The sequence below is a fragment of the Notamacropus eugenii genome, chromosome 7 (genome assembly GCF_028372415.1).
Source record: "Notamacropus eugenii isolate mMacEug1 chromosome 7, mMacEug1.pri_v2, whole genome shotgun sequence".
NCBI classification, from domain to species: Eukaryota; Metazoa; Chordata; class Mammalia; order Diprotodontia; family Macropodidae; genus Notamacropus; species Notamacropus eugenii.
The window spans coordinates 114035805-114049057 of NC_092878.1; positions in this window are offsets into that span (position 1 = coordinate 114035805).

Here is a 13253-nt window from a genome sequence, read left to right on the forward strand (position 1 = left end):
TGGTTCAGTAAGAAGATATCTTTTCAGTAGTTTAAAAAATGTTTTATCTTCTGACTTCATTACCTTCTTAAAATCAACTATTGAAATTTTTTCTCCTTATCTCAACAAGGAAGATGAAGTAATGTAAATCATAGGCACAGGGCAATTATCCAAAAATCAAAGCTTTGAAAAATGAACCTTACTGCCAGTTAAGCTGTCACTAAAGCAGAGTTATGAATATAGTAAGGTAAAATTCTTGATAATTGCTTGTAATTTTCAGTGTTTGGAAAACAATTTCCTGGGCAGATGTTTTTGCATTGCAGTAGATGTTTCCATCTCTATCAAGTGTTGAACATTTTCTCTAGTTTATGGTCTAAGGTGTTAATCATATTCAGTCTTCCAAGATGATTACCTAGGAACATTAACATACAAATGTACAGTGATGATCTCTGCTAGTCTGAATCTCTCATATTGGGCTCACCGTAAAATAAAATAAATGAGTCTCCTTTACTCAGCATGATGTCTAGCTCAAAAAAAAAAAAAATGAAATTTGTGTGAATTTACTGGCTGTGAAAAATTAAATATTAATTGGAAGTGTGCTGTGGTAACTTCCTCTAAAATCTGCTTCAATGAGAAAATTTTAATCTAGAATACCATGATATGTATCCCCATGACCAATGCAAGATAAACAGTCTCATAGTGACAGTTGATATCATCTCTCCCTTTTCTCTCATTTTGGTAAAAAAACAATTTTATAAATGTAGCTCAGAGAAGGATGATGATCCATTCACGCTGGTCATGCAACATTGTGGATGCCACCAAAGTATACCATTCAGTCTTCCTTTCTGTAAGCTCACTCAACCCACTCATTACAACTCCAGATTAGGAGGATATCCAGGACTAAGACCATTCATTAGCAACTCAATAGGGTTAACTCTGTTATGCCAGTGTACTCTCCTACTCAATGCCATAGTTCCTGAGACACCATCAGTGTTCTCAGTTAAACAAATCAGTGGCAACATCATTAAGTGTCAAACATGGAGCATTTATTAAATGATAGGCAAAACATCAATAACCATAATACAATTTTTATATCAGTAGCACCAAGCTCAAATTTGATTTATCTCTTCTCTCTACTCGTATAGGTTATACATGTGCAATCAGGCACACATATTTCCACATTAGTCATGTTATGAAAGAGGAACAAAACAAAAGGAAAAATTCTCAGTTGGCAGCAAACAGTGGATGCTGGTCCATAATCACCCATCATCCCCTGGATGTGACCTGTCCAAGGTTCCAGTCAACTTCCTTCCCCAGACCCGTTGGGACAGGAGCTGATCTATAACCCTTTTCAGCCTGAAGAAGCTACTGAAGTAGAGACCTTTGTCCCTTTTCCCAAATGAATTCGGGTCCCAGTTCTCTAAGAGGGGAATGATGGAGTACTAACAGAGCTGCCCCCAGCCCCGATATTCTAACTTCATTACAGGTCCATTGATCTACCTACCCTCCCCCCAACCCCCACCAATGTCCTCACTTCTTCATTTATGTCTCACTGCTTACTAGAACAACAGGTGTGTCCCTGAAACTCATAATTCTCACAGAAACAGCAGGCGTGGGTACCCAGCCATTGCCTCTACCTAGGCACTGGCACAGACCCATTCCTCATATTTCCCACAGAAACAGTAGGTGTGTCCATGCACTCAGTCACAGCTACAGCCATCTAGTCCTAGATAGGACCACAGTACTCAGCCAATTAGAAAGCAGCAGCAGAAGGATGCCCAAACAGGATGTGGACCCCAAAACAATAGAAGGGTCTTTCCATAAGTAGGCACCTGTGTAGTAACAGTAAAGAACTGACCTACAGTGAACTTATGATGCAGAGAGACTTACTGTAATATTACCATATATACATACCCCCAATTGGGGGTAATCGCATATGCAGTTCCACTGTGATTGGGACCCCTCCTCCATTACATAATCCCTTAAAAAAAACCTTCTGCTTTTTAATATTAATCATATTCCTGTATTCTATATAAATTTCTGCTACGTAATTGCATCTTTACTCTATAAAAATTCATCTTGCTTTCTCTGAAGTTGCTGGTTCCTCTTGAAACTTAGCCTGCTTCATGAGCAGCATCAATTTCAATAAATGCCTATCCTTGGATTAGAGGTGTTCTCACTCTGAATTCTTTGAGACTAGTCCCCCATAATACATCATGAAACCTCAACAGTTTGGGGCATCCCTGGGTCTAAATCTCAGCAGTTCTGACACTGGATGTCGATAACTTTTCTATCAGGAGTCTTTTGGAATTGTCTCGAATCACTGTATTGCTGAGAAGAGCTATGTCTATCCGTTAACCATCACAAAATGTTGCTGTCACTGTGTACAATGTTCTCCTGGTTCTGCTCACTTCTCTCAGCATCAGTTCATGTAAATCTTTCCAGGTTTTTTTTTTGAAATCTTCCTGTTTATCATTTCTTACAGCACAGTAGTATTCTATTACATTCATTTGCCGTAACTTGTTCAGCCACTCTAAAATTGATGGGCATTTCCTCAATTTCCAATTCTTTGTCACCATAAAAAGAACTGCAATAAATATTTTTGTCCATGTAGGTCCCTTTCCCCTTTGTTATGATTGTTTTGAGATACAGGTCTAGGGGTAGTATTGTTGAATCAAAAGGTATACACATTTTTATAGTCCTTTGGACATAGTTCCAAATTGCTCTCCAGAATGATTGGATCAATTCACAACTCCAGCAACAATGCAATAGTGTTTCAATTTTCCCAAACTTCCCCAGCTGTGCATTCATATACCAATTTCCCCACATCCCTTCAGCATTTATAATTTTCCTTTTCTGTTATACTAGCCAGTCAAATAGGTGTGAAGTGGTACCTCAGAGTTGCTTCAATCTGCATTTCTCTAATCAATAGTGATTTAGAGCATTTTTTCATATGGCCATGGATAGCTTTAATTTCTTCATCTGGAAATATAGCTCCAGCGCACTATCCACAGAGCCTGTGGCAGGCAAGAATATGTCAGCACAATGCTGAATCACAAAAAGCAACAGACTTTCTACATGGAAGACAGAACCAAAACATTTATTCAAACACCAGAGAGCCAAATCCCAAAGAGGCCTTTATCAGAAACACTTGCTATAAAAATTGTTTCCAATCCTTCTGCTTTCTTTCTAATTTTCATTACGTTGGTTTTGTGCAAAACCTTTTTAGTTTAATGCAAATTATCCATGTTGTATTACATGATTATCTCTGTTTCTTGTTATGTCATAAATTCTTCCATGTTCCATACATCTGACATGTAAACTATTACTTGCCCTCCGGATTTGTTTATACTATCACCCCTGATGTCTAAATCATGTACCCATTTAGACCTTATCTTGGTATAGGGTGTGAGATGTTGGTCTGACTAGTTTCTGCCACACTATTTTTCAGTTCTTCCAGCATTTTTTTTGTCAAATAGTGAGTTCTTATCCCAGAAGCTGGAACCTTTGCGTATATCAAATAGTGGATTACTATAATCATTAACTACTATTTCTTTGCGTACCTAATCTGTTCCACCGATCCACCACTTTGTTCCTTAGCCAGTACCAAACAGTCTGATGATTGCTATTTTATTACCATAAAGTCTAAGATCTGATATGGTTAGGCCATTTTCTTTTTCATTTTAAATAAATTAATTTCCTTGATATTCTTGACCTTTTGTTCTTCCAGATGAATTTCATTTTTTTTCTAGCTCTTTAAAATATTTTGGTAGTTTGATTGGTATGGCACTCAATGAGTAAATTAATTGTGGTAGAATTGTCTTTTTAACTATATTAATTTGGCCTACCCATGAACAATTATTAATTTTCCAATTATTTAGGTCTGACTTTATTTGTGAGAAAAACATTTTGTAATTGTGTTCATACAGTTCCTGAGTTGGTCTTGACAAGTAGACCTCCAGATATTTTATATTGTCTATAGTAAATCTAAATGGAATTTCTCTTTCACTCCCTTGTTGCTAGGATTTGTTGATAATATGTAGAAATGCTGATGACTTACAGGGGTTTATTTTATATCCTGAAACTAGGTTAAGTTGTTAATTATTTCAAGTAGTTTTCTATTTTTTAGTTCATTCTCTAGGATTCTCTGTGTATACCATCGTATCCTCTAAAAAGAGTGATGTTCTAATTCTAGTCTAATTTCTTCAATTTCTTTTCCTTCTCTTATTGCTAAAGCCAATATTTCTGGTACAATATTGAATAACACTGGTGATAACAGACATCCTTGTTGAACCCCTGATCCTATTGGATATGCTTCTAGCTTATCCCCATTACATATAATGCTTGCTGATGGTTTTAGACAGATGCTACTTACCATTTGAAGGAAGGTTGCATTTATTCCTATATCCTCTACTGTTGTTATAGGAACACATGATATATTTTGTGAAAAGCTTTTTCTCTATTGTGATAATCATAGGATTTCTGTTGGTTTTGTTACTAATAAGATTAATTATGGTAATAGTTTTCCTAATACTGAACTAGCCCTGCTAGATTTCTGGTATGAATCCCACTTGGTGATAGTATATTATCCTCATGATAAATTGCTGTAATCCTTTTGGTGTCATAAAATTTTTCCATCAATATTCATTAGGGAAATTGCTCTATAATTTTCTTTTTCTGTTTTGACTCTTCCTGGTTTAGGTATCAGCAACATATTTGTGTCATGAAAGGAATTTGTTAGGACTCATTTGCCTATAATTCCAAATAGTTTACATTGTATTGGAATTAATTGTTCTTTAAATGTTTGGTAGAATTCATGAACAAAATCATCTGACCCAGGAAGACATTTTCTTAGGGAGTTCATTGAGGCTTGTTTAATATCTTTTTTGAAAGTGAGGTTTTATAAATATTTTATTTTCTCTTCTGTTAATCTCAGCACAAATTATATTTTTGTAAATATCCATTAATTCCACTTGAATTGTCAGATTTATTTGCTTACAGTTGAGGGAAATAATTCCTTATCATTGCTTTAATTTCCTCTTCATTGTTGGTGAATTCATCTTTTTCATTTTTTATTTGGGTAATGTGGCTTTCTTCTTTCTTTTTTTAAATCAAATTAGCCAAAGATTTATCTATTTTAACCAGCTCTTAGTTTTATTTATTAGTTCAATAGTTTTCTTACTTTCAATTATTTTTCTCCTTTGATTGTCAGAATATGTGTATGTGTATGTGTGTGTGTGTGTGTGTGCTGCAAGGTTCTTTCATTAGCAATCTGCTCTTTTGGAGCTGACAGTTATATTGAATAGAAACATTTGCAACTTTCCATTTGTAAACCAAACCCTCCTCCATGTTCTATATAATGCACAAGTATGGCACATTGAGAGAAATTGTCATGATGGGAAAAATAAATGGAGCCATTTAAATAAAAAAGGGACAGGCCTGCTATTGTACTTTAAAAAGACACTGAGTTCTCCCACTTGTTGTAATTTCTTCTATGCAACATGACTAATGTGAAAATGCATTTAATAGGAATGTATATGTAAAGCCCATATCTGATTGCTTGCCATCTTGGAGAGGGAGTAGGGAGGAGAGAGAGGGGGAGAAAATTTAAAACTTGTGAGAGTGAATGCTGAAAAATAAGAATAAATAAATTGAAAGAAAAAAAAAGAAGTTGAACTTCATGTCAGAGTGGTTGTGTGTTCCTGTTTTCCACACCCGGAGAGTCTGAAAGTACAAATAGTGCCTCCCAGTGGGGGACGCAATCCCAAGCTTCAGCTGCATCTTCCAAAGCACCTGGCCCCTCTCCTGGGCTGGTTCTTTGGGCCACAGTTTGCTGACTGAGGCCTCTCACTTCCACAAAACCAGTCCCTTTTTCACTACAGAGAAGGCCGAGATGGGGAGTTGGGCCAACACAGTATGGTCAGTTATCAAAATGGCCTATGTTTTGCCCAACCCCTCCTCCTCACCCAAAAGTATCTGTGGTCATAGGTCTTGGCCCATCAAGTGAGTGGGTGTGAGCGTGGCAACAGAGATGGATGTTGGCCTTAAGACAATCTCCTGTCCATTCAAGAATATGTGTGGGCCCTCACACTGTCACTATCTCAAAGTGCTATGAGGACCATGGTCCTGGAGAAAGCCAGTTACCAATGGGAGCCAGAGCAGGAGAATGGATCAGTGTGTGTGGAGAGCAAGAGGTTAGTGTGAGAGCTTTGGGAGGGACCTCCTAAGTTGGGGGATTTTCAGAATTTCTAATTTAGGATTTTTAATTTGTTCTTTTCCTAGCTTTTTAAAATTACATGCTGAAATCATTGATCTCCTCATTCTCTGAAAGCATTTAGAAATATATAATTTCCCCTAAGAACTGCTTTGGTTGCATGCCAGAAATTTTGGGGATATTGGCTTATTATCGTCATTCTCTTGGATAAAATTATTGATTGTTTCTATGATTTGTTTTTTGACTCACTCTTTCCTTACGATTGGATTATTTAGTTTCAAATTAATTTTTAATCTATTTTCCATGGGTCTTTATTAGATGTAATTTTTATTGTATTATGAATTGTAAAGGATACATTTAATATTGCTGCCTTTCTGTGTTGGATTGTGAAATTTTTATGCCCTGACACATGATCAGTTTTTGAGTAGGCATGACTTGCCACAGAGAAAAGGGCTTATTCTTTTATATCTCTATTCATTTTTTTCTCCAGAGGTGTATCATATTTAAGTTTTCTAAAATTCTATTCACCTCCTTAACTTCTTTCTTGTTTGTTTTGTGGTTTGATTTATCTAGTCCCAAGAAGGGGAGATTGAAGTTCCCTACTGGTACAATTTTGATGTCTATTTCTTCCTGTACTTCACTTAACTTCTCCTTTAAGAACCTGGATTCTATCCCACTTTGTGCATATTATGTATAGTATTGATATTAGTTCATTGTCTATTGTACCTTTTAGCAATATGTAGTTTCCTTCTATTTTTAGTTTTTCTATGTCTGCGAACAGGATTGCTACCCATTTCACAGATAACACAAAGAAGATACTGGAGGTTTTGGACTCCAGCTTCTAACAGGTTCACTCTTGATCTGATCAGACAGGTAACAACTTTAGAAGGGTTAATAATAAGCTTTACTCTAGTGTTCTCAAAAGATTGTGGTAGAACCAGCTCCTACAGCATTCCCTAATCACCCATCTCATAGAGGACAGTGAGAAGGGGGGCAGCTACTCCTTGATGAGGTCAATTGAGACAGGCACAACTTGTACTTCCCCTAAATCCCCTCAAGCTTCAGTGGGAGTCAGTTGAGGCACACACAGATTCTCTGTTCTTTTTTCCTATGGATTTTTCCCCTTTCACTGGCCAATGTCCATCAACTTTATAGGACATCATACAAAGAAGGCATCTTGCAAACAATTAAGCTTACAGGTTAACTTAGCAATATTGTCATTCTGCACAAGTGCAATAAGTATCACATTACATCATCCTTTATCTCACAGTGCAGCCTCAGCAAGACTGTCTGTCACTATGACTCCAAGGACTACTGTCTTGAAAATATTCTGGGAGTTATTATCTGACACCTGAAAACTAGACATTCTCATGCCCGTGGATCCTGAGAATCTAAACTCTAAAAAGATAACAAAATTCTTCTTACATATGCCACCTTCTTCTTCTTCATCTCCTTCTTCTTTTACTTCAGGTGAAGCATAATATATTCTAGCCTTTAGTCTCTGCTTCAAATGTGTTTCTTCTAGGCAACATATTATAGGATTCACTTTCATTTTATGAGAGAGTTGTTCCCATTGACATTCTTAGTTATGATTACTATTTATTTCCTTCAATCCCATTTAATCCTTTGTATACTTTTCTCTCTCCTTTTATCCTGTCACTCTTCACCAGTATTTTGCTTCTGTCTACCTCCTCCACTAATCTGCCCTCCTTCCAATTACCCCCTCTCCCTTTTCCTTACCCTTTCCCCTCCTACTTTCCTCTAGGTTTAGAAAGATTTTTTTCTATCAAGATTTTTTTCTATTCACTCTTTGAGCCAAATCACATGAGAGTAAGGTTCCAACAATGCTCACTGCCTCGCTTTGTTCCTTCATCTCCAATAGTTCTTTGTGCCTCTTCCATGTAATATAATTTGTCCTCTTCTAATCCCCCCTTTCCTCTTCCAGTACAATTCCTTTTTTAACACTTGATAACTTTTTTAAATCGTCACATAAAAGTTAACATATATACATACCCTCTGATAAATTCCTTCTAACTGCCATATTAGAATTATAGTTCTTAAGATTTGAAAGTATCATTGTTCCACATAGTGATGATGTACACAGTTTAATCTTATTGAATACTATGTTGATGTTTTTTACTTTTTATGCTTCTCTTGAGTCATATATTTATATTTCTCTTTAGTTCTGCTCTTTTCATCAGGAAATTTTGAAAATTCCCTGTTTCATTGAATACCCATCTTTTCCCCTGAAAGACTATGCTCAATTTTACTGGATTATTTATTTTTCGTTGTAATCCAAGCTCTTTTGTGTTCCTGAATATCATATTCCTAGACCTCTGAGACTTTAATGTGGAAGCTGTTGCAAGTCCTGTGCAATCCTGACTGTGGCTCCTTGATATTTAAATTGTTTCTTTCTGACTCCTTGCAGTATTTTTTTCTTAACTTGAGAGTTGTGGAATTTGACTACAGTATTCCATGGGCTTGTCATTTTTGGATCTCTTTCAGAAGGTGATTGATGGACTTTTTCAGTAACTATTTTACCATCTTGTTCTAGGATATTAGGGCAATTTTTCTTGATAAATTCTTGAAAGATGCCGTCCACGTTGTTTTATTTTTTTATCATGTCCTTCAGGTAGTCCAATAATTCTAAAATTATCTCTTCTTGATATATTTTCCAGGTAAGTTGTATTTCTGGTGAGGTGTTTTACATTTTATTCTATTTATTCATTCTTTTGGTTTTGTTAGGTTGAATCTTGAGGTCTCATTGAATCATCAGCTTTCACTTGCCCAATTCTAATTTTTACAGAATTACTTTCTTCAGTTAGCTTTTGTACCTCCTTTTCCTTTTGGCCAATTTTACTTTTAAATGAGTTTTCTTCAGTGGAGTTTTTTCCCCCAATTTGTCAAATTCTATTTTTTAAGTTGTTTTCTTCAGTCAATTTTTGTGCTTCCTTTTCCAAGCTCTTTACTTTTTTCCCTAATTCTCTTGCATAAGTCTCATTTTTTTTTTTTACATTATTTTCTTCTACTTCTCTTACTTGAGTTTTAAGATTCTTTTTGAACTCTTCCAAGAGGACTTTTTGGGCTTGAGACCAAATCACATTCTCCTTTGAGGCTTCACACATAAGCTTTTTGACATTGTTGTCGTCTTCTAAGTTTGTTTTGATCTTCCTTGTTACCATTGTAGCTTTCTTTGATTAGGGCTCTTCTTTGGTTTTTGCTCATTTTTAAAAGTTTAGCTCTGCTTCAAGAGTATAGAGAGCACTGTCCCAAGCTTCTTGTCGTGATAACCTGGGGCCTGGTCTCTGACTTTCTTCTCCAGAGACATTGGGACTGGTGTCTGGCCCACTGTACTAGGATGGTCCATCCTAGTCATGCCTATTATGCCATGGCATAATATACCATGCCTCACAGTTGACCTGTTGTCCCACTGTCCTGCTGAGCTAGAATCACAGGGTCTTTGTTCCTGATTTTTACTATGGCTGATAGTGTCCTGCTAACTTGCTGTGAAACCAACATAATATTCACAGCAATAGCCATGAATATGTCAGCGTAATTCTGAATTGTGAAATGCAACAGACTCCATGTGGAAGACAGAACCAAAACATTTATTCAGACACCAGAAAGCTGAATCCCAACACCAGAAATCTAAATCCATCATAGCAACAAAAACATCCATACAGAATAACAATGCAGGCCTTCCCGCAAACCAACTCCCTTAAACAAAATCACAAACAAGCTCTAGTTTTCTACCTGCTTTCTTTTCCAATTCTGACTGCTCTCTGACTGACTTCCTCTCAGCTCTACTCTAGTTTCACTTCTTCCTATTCAACCCTTTCTGCTCCACCCCTTCCTGTTCTATGTGACTTGACTCATGTGACTCAGACTTCCATGTGACTTAAGCAGGCCACGTGGGCCTATTAATAGATGGGAAAGATCTTCCCACTAAGAATCAAAATTTTAAAAAAATCAAAATTACATTAACAATAAACAAAAATGCAATATCAATACACTTGCCCAGACACCACTTGAACTGGACTGCACTCCACTTTTACCTAAGAGAAACAGATTTTTTCTGAAGTCCTTCTAAATTCTATTGTGCTACAAAATTGCTTCACTCTGTCTTTTTTGTGAATTCTTTTACTCCAAAATTCTTTTTGAGACTTGATTTAATATTGCTTCTGAGACAAATGGGGGAGAACACAGGCCTTCTTTCTTCAGCTCTGCCCCTGGATACTTCTTATCTTTCCAATTTTTTTCCAACTTACTCATCTCTCCACACCCCAGGATCCAGTTACAATGGCCTATTTACAGTTCCTCAACTATGACTTTCCATTTATTGTTTCTTTGTCTTTAACCTAGCTGCACCCCTGTCTGAATTGCTCCACCAATGTGCCTGGCTTTCTTCAAGAATTAACTAAAGTCATATCTTCTACATTTCCCACTACATTCCCAGTCCTGCCTCATCCCCACCTCCAACCTCCAGCTCCTAACATCTTCTCTTCTTATACATTACTTACATGTTTTCTTTCCCATTATATTGTAAACTTATTCAGCACAAGGACTAGTTCGTTAGGTTTTGTGGTGCTTTGTCTTGTTTTTTGTTTCCATCTAGCATTGAGCTTGGCACTTAATAAATAATTGTTGAGTGATTTACAATTTCATTGACAAGTGATTAGCCCCCTTAAGCTAGAAAATTCCAAAGCTGCTCAGATCAGCTCTCTGGTTTCTGAAGAGTTTCTCTCTCCCCAAACAGGGCAGTAGATAATGAGCAATAAAGGGCATTTTCCCCCTTCCATTAAACTGCAAAAACAAAAAATGAGAGGTGGGGGTAGGCAAGTCAGAAAGGCTTTGCTGGCTCTCTCAGAAAAGGATTAGACTTTCTCCAGTAAGTTTCTAGTGGAGACAGAGCTCTTCTCCACAAAGAGCAGCTCCCAGAAGATTAGTAGAACTTCTGTGTCTTCATTTGCCAGTTTTCAGAGCATCCCTCCCATGAACTCTGGACAGCAACTATGGAACTTACCTGGTATCAGTCTACTTTCTCCAGTTAACTCAGTGTGAAGCAGCTGATCTTGCTTTCTACTCTTCTAATCCACTTCAAACAGCAGGATCCAGTCCCCACTCTGCTTGTTTCTCAACCATCGGCTTCTCTCTTTAGGCAGCCATCACAGCTCGAGAGTATTTTGATCTCTGACTTGTCATTTTCTCATCTGGTCATCTAGTTTCTATTGCTTCAGTCAAGGTTATCTCTAATTTAGGTTGAGAAACTCACAGCCTATCAGATATAATACAATCACTTGCTTCCCATACTCTTTAAACAGTCCCTTTGATTTATAGTTTCTCAGCTATATCCTCCCAAACTCCCAACATTCATATAGAAGTGAGCTGATGTACAGCAACGTCTTACAAACACTACCCTCAGTCAATGGCCTTGCTTTTGAGTTGCTTTCAAACCAATTCTCTCAGTTTACTTATCTCTCAGCTTCTCACAATATCTCATGCCCCTATCTTTGTAGGAATCATCTTTTATTTGCTCCTTTCAGCAAGCAAAACTTTAACAAATGGTTACAAAATACACACACACACAAACATGTATACATATACATATACAAAAATATACACATAGAAACATTTATATATATTTGTAGGGCTTTATTTATCATATAAAAATGTATGTTGAATTAAAATACAATCTAATATATAATTTTGGTTAAGATTTGTGCTTTTGGAGACACAAGAAATGCCCTGGTAAGGAAACCCTACCAATCAATGTAGAGTTTCAATGCTTATCAACTGCTTCTAGCCTTGTAGTGTTTTCTGAGCATGGAGGAATTAAATTATTTACCACTTTAGTAGTTAAAACAATTAGCATGTGTCAGAAGTAGATTTGAACACATATATACTCAGTTTGCCAAAAAGTCTTAATGCCATTTTAAGTTTAAAACGACATTAAACTTTTGGGGATACTCTGTACTCTAAGATTTATTTTTTTATGAAAAGTCCACAAAAAGTTATCAAGGAGTAGGCTATTTGGAGTCTAGATTGACTTTGTATCATTGATGACTGGGAGAAAAACTATTTTGTGCTCTCTCTCTCTCTCTCTCTCTCTCTCTCTCTCTCTCTCTCTCTCTCTCTCTCTCTCTTTCTCTCATATCTTTGCTTCCACTTCAGAGACAAAACATTTGCTTTTCTGACCCAATGGAACATATTTCATCAATTCGATTATTCCATGAGGTTGAGTCTGTGGCCTGTTGTCTTGAGTGATGGATTCAGAAGAGGTGATGTTGAATTTTTAAATGTGCTAATCAACAAGCTGACAATAGCAAGTTCAATGAATGGTGAGTAGTGACATTCTTGCCACAGAGCTGATTCTTGTGGTTGAAAGTCGATAATCACCTCATAACATTTGTGTCCTGGTGACTTAAAGATCCTGGCAGCATGAGTGGTCTTTGATAGAACTCAGATAACAGAGGACTCTACTATTACAGTGAAACAAGGATGGATGAATTAAAGCAACCAACACTAAAATAGATTAATGGAAACAAATGACATATTATGCTAGAGAATCAAACACTCCAGAACCTCTATCTCAAATTTCCATAAATACATCTTGCCTCAGGTACCTATAACTGAGAAGCATAATTGTGTTATGAAGAAAGCATTGAATAGTGCCACAAGAAACCTACATTCAAGTACAAACTCTGATATTTATTACCAGTGTAAATTTTGATAAGCCATATAGCCTTTTTAATCCTTGGCTTCCTCATCTGCAAAATAAAAATGCTATCTGTCATGCTTAATTCATAGGTGTTGTTATAAGAAATAGATCAGATAAGGCATGCCAAATTTCAGTTATTCCTTATATTTCCAATAGAATGGGGTATCAAAGAAGCATTCATGGGTAGCAGTGTAAAAAAAGGAGATTCCAGACAAACTGACAAGAAACATGGGTTATTGGTTAGGAGTTGGAGCATATTGTCTGGTAGATGCTCTGCATTCTCACCTACCCCTTTACTCTGTAACATGGATTCTGATGGAAAAGTTTGTTAGTTTGGGTTGG